The sequence below is a fragment of the Gobio gobio genome, assembly GCF_949357685.1.
Source record: "Gobio gobio genome assembly, chromosome: 17".
NCBI lineage: Eukaryota > Metazoa > Chordata > Actinopteri > Cypriniformes > Gobionidae > Gobio > Gobio gobio.
Genome location: NC_137110.1, coordinates 2,820,076 through 2,825,019, shown reverse-complemented (window position 1 = coordinate 2,825,019; position 4,944 = coordinate 2,820,076).

The window sequence follows — 4,944 nt, the reverse complement described above, 5'->3', positions numbered from 1 at the left end:
ATCACGAGATCCGGATACACACCTTTCAGATTATTAGTGACTGGGGTCCGGGGACCCTCAGGGGCCGCAAAGGAGTGACAGGGGGTCCGTGGAAAAGAAAAAAATCCAAAATATTCATTAATAAATAAGATTAAAATAAATAAGTGAATAAATGTTAAATTAACATATAAATCATGCACAAAAATAAATAATAAAATAAAGTAAGTAAATAAATAAATTTGCTTAATTTCTTATTTATGCATTTAATTTATTTCTTATTTATAAATGTTCTTAAAAGTGTAGAGAAAAGCAAGTATACAATTAAGTAAATAAATTAATAGATTAAAATAAATAAATACATGGTTGAATGTTAAATTAACATATGATAAAAATTTAGAAAGTAAATTAATTAATTAATATATGAGATTAAATTAAATATATGTGGAAAATCTTAGAGTAAAACTCTGAATATAATAATAATAATAACATTAATAAATAATAAATACACCTGCAAAAGTTTAGAGAAAAAAAGTGTTGACATTATATATGTGTGTGTGCTGTGTATAATTATTATGTATATATAAATACACACTCATGCATGTATATATTTAAGAAAAATATGTAATATTTTTGATAAAAAAATACATTTATATATAGGATAAATAATATATACAGTATATACATGCATGAGTGTGTATTTATATATACATGATAATTACACACAGTGCACACACATATATTGTATAAACACAAACTTTTATTTTGGATGCCATTAAACACGATTATTTTTTTCCACAGAACTAAGTTAAATGTATTATTTATTGCATAATATATTAGAATATTATTTTTAATTTGCTAGCATTGTTGCCACCTATTAGATTTATTCATTTAAATAAATACATTATACATATTATATCAGATTAATTTTGAACAACTGGCTCATATCAGTTTCCACATTTAATTTATTGTATTTAATTATAGTGTCAGGACAGAAAACATTTATATAAATGATTAATAAACATTAATAATAAAGTGACACATTTTAGCCTTTTAAAATGTATTATATATAATATTTATATATATAAGATATATATAAATTATATAAATATATATACAGTATATACATGCAAATATTTCTTAAATATATACATGGATGTGTGTGTGTATATATATATATATATATATATATATATACACAGTACACACACATATATAAACACAAACTTTTATTTTGGATGCGTTTAATTGATTGCCCATCACTAATAAATATATATAATGAATTACATAATATATTAGAATATTATATTAAATTTTTTAGCGTTGTTGCCACCTAGTATAATAGTCATTAATTTAAATAAATATGATAAAATATTAATTTAAATTATACATATTACCCATATATATTTTTTAAATACTTTTTATTTAGAACCAATTTTATAGTAATTATTAATTTAATTTACTTTAACATTATCGCCTGAAACGGATACTGGTCTGAATAAATATTATTAATAGAAATATAAAATAAGCAGATTCTAGCCATGCATTGGAGAGATGCGCCATCTTTAAGTGCCTGTAGGTGGTGCAAAAGGCCCATTTTAACAACACCTTCATCTCGAGCGAGGATGAGGAGAAACAGAGGGAATGATAACATACACACGAGTGAACATATAGAGATAGTAAATTGTTAAAATCTCAAAATATTTAAACAAGTGTGGATGCTGCAGAAATAGCGTGATGGTAAAAATGCCAGGTAGGCCTACTTATGAATTATTGTCTACATATTTGATACGGTGAGGCATTGATCACTTTTCTCAATGGCTGATCTGCATGACCTGCGTTTGCCAAGTGCAGCTAAACCAATCAGAGCAGAGAAAGCTCTAATTGAGCACACATTGACTCTGAATGTGCAGGGCCAGATGTGTCGCATTATTTGCATGTTTTAAAGAATGCTGTGGGAGCAGAAACATGCAGCAGATGAACAGGTCTGCATCGCTGCCAGCAGGAGGCGTGGCACAAACGCTTCAACAGTCAATCATTCTACTAAATTTAAGTTCACTAGAGTGAGTTATAACTTCACCAGTAATGTGTGACTCATGATTGTAAGATATCCCAGTATTTCCATCAGTTTGACTAAAGCGCATTAATGAGGACTGGCTCTGTGCATTCACACACACTCAACACATGTGCACATCTTCATTTACTCTAAATAAATACATCACTTTTGATTTAAAGTTTTTATTTAAAGTCAAGTCCGGTCATCTTTATTTCTCCAGCGCTCACACACACACACACACACACACACAGACGCTTCAGCTTTACACTGATGACAGGACATGAGTTTAGTTTGAGATGAAAAGCTAAAGTCAGTTTTTGATTGATTCATTTCTGTTCTAAAAACTGATTTCAAAATTAGCTTAAATATACTGCACAAAACGAAAACAATAATGTAAATATTTTTATTATAAGTGTGAATCAAAAAATTAAAATATCACGCATGATTTCATCTCTTAAATGTCTTTGTGTGTTTTGGTCATAATTTAGACTTTTTAAAATCTAATTTCAGGAGGACATTTTATAATTAGGACATTTAATCATAATTTAGATTTTTAAGTCATAATTTTGACTTTAAATCCAAAATTTGGAATTTTTATCTCAGAATTTTTGTCCTCATTTTAACTGTTCATCTCACAATTACTTAGCATGTCATATTTCTGACTTTATATCTATTATTGAGTACTTTTAAAATCTTATTTTCAACATCTTAATTATGACTTAGCTAGCATGTCGTATTTTCAACTTTTTTATCACTATTATGACTTTTAAAATCATATTTTTGACTTTTTATCTAATAATAAGGACTTTTAAAATCATATTTTTGTCTTTATCTAATAATGAGGACTTTTAAAATCATATTTTTGATTTTTTATATAATAATGAGGACTTTTAAAATCATATTTTTGACTTTTTATCTAATAATGAGGACTTTTAAAATCATATTTTGTCTTTATCTAATAATGAGGACTTTTAAAATCATATTTCTGACTTTTTATCTAATAATAAGGACTTTTAAAATCATATTTTTGTCTTTATCTAATAATGAGGACTTTTAAAATCATATTTTTGAATTTTTATATAATAATGAGGACTTTTAAAATCATATTTTTGAATTTTTATCTAATAATAAGGACTTTTAAAATTATATTTTGTCTTTATCTAATAATGAGGACTTTTAAAATCATATTTCTGACTTTTTTTCTAATAATAAGGACTTTTAAAATCATATTTTGTCTTTATCTAATAATGAGGACTTTTAAAATCATATTTCTGAATTTTTATCTAATAATAAGGACTTTTAAAATTATATTTTGTCTTTATCTAATAATGAGGACTTTTAAAATCATATTTTTGACTTTTTATCTAATAATGAGGACTTTTAAAATCATATTTTGTCTTTATCTAATAATGAGGACTTTTAAAATCATATTTTTGAATTTTTATCTAATAATAAGGACTTTTAAAATTATATTTTGTCTTTATCTAATAATGAGGACTTTTAAAATCATATTTTTGACTTTTTATCTAATAATGAGGACTTTTAAAATCATATTTTGTCTTTATCTAATAATGAGGACTTTTAAAATCATATTTCTGACTTTTTTTCTAATAATAAGGACTTTTAAAATCATATTTTGTCTTTATCTAATAATGAGGACTTTTAAAATCATATTTCTGAATTTTTATCTAATAATGAGGACTTTTAAAATCATATTTCTGACTTTTTATCTAATAATGAGGACTTTTAAAATCAAATTTTTGACTTTTTATCTAATAATGAGGACTTTCAAAATCATATTTTCAACATTGTATCTCTTAATTATGACTTTATGATAATTGAAATGAGCTGATCAGTGATATAGTTGAATATTTAGTGTCCCCAGTAATAAATATGTCAATTAAATTAAATAAAAAAAGAACAAATAAATACAATTCAAATAAATAAAAAAGGAAATCAATTGTATTTTCTTATATATTTTTTTATAATATCTTATATATTTATAATATAGTCACATGCGTTCAAACGTTACGGACACCCATTCGTCCAGCACACACAAAACGAACAAAATACAATTTTCATTTTTAATAGGTGCTAGCATGACTACCAGTCGAATCGAATGACTAAATAATGTTATTTCATTATTATTTTGCAATGTATATTTAACTTAATTTTTAACATGTTGAACTCGCCGCCTTCTCTGGCGCCCCCTATTGACCAGCCGCCACTGTTTTATTAATTTCCATTGTAAAAACCATTAGTTATTAATTTAGGGGTGTTTTTTTTAAACGGGTGGTTGATTATGATTTGACTTGTGTAACTTTAGTGAGTGTGTAGTGTCGCTGTTTGAGCATAAACAACATCTGCAAAGTTACGGCGCTCAAAGTTCAACAGCTGCTAACACGAGCTCTTGAAGCTCCGCCCTCTTCCTGAAAGGGGGTGGGGAGAACCAGCTCATTTGCATTTAAAGGGACACACACAAAAACGGTGCATTTTTGCTCACCCCACAGATCATTTTTTATAAAATTGTCACTTTTTGAGGGTATTTTGAGCTGAAACTTCACACACACACACACACACACACTCCGGGGACTTATTTCCCCTTTTATCTTGTTAAAAGGGACCCCTTTAACATGTAATTTAGGGGCCGTTTAGATGACACCAGGAAAAAAATTGTTCCTGCCCTAAATTTTAAGTACAATCAACTTGGATGTTTAAGTAATTTCAACTTAAATTACATTTGAGTTGAATCTTGTATAAACTGCTTATTCTGATGAGTTAAAGCAATGTAAAAACATGTTGTCGTAACTTTTTGATCATATAATGTTTCCCAGTCAGTGCTCGTGTCACTTGATGTGTCGGTGTGACAGATGGGTCAGTGCAAATCCTCTTAGCAACTTTCTGCTGATGGA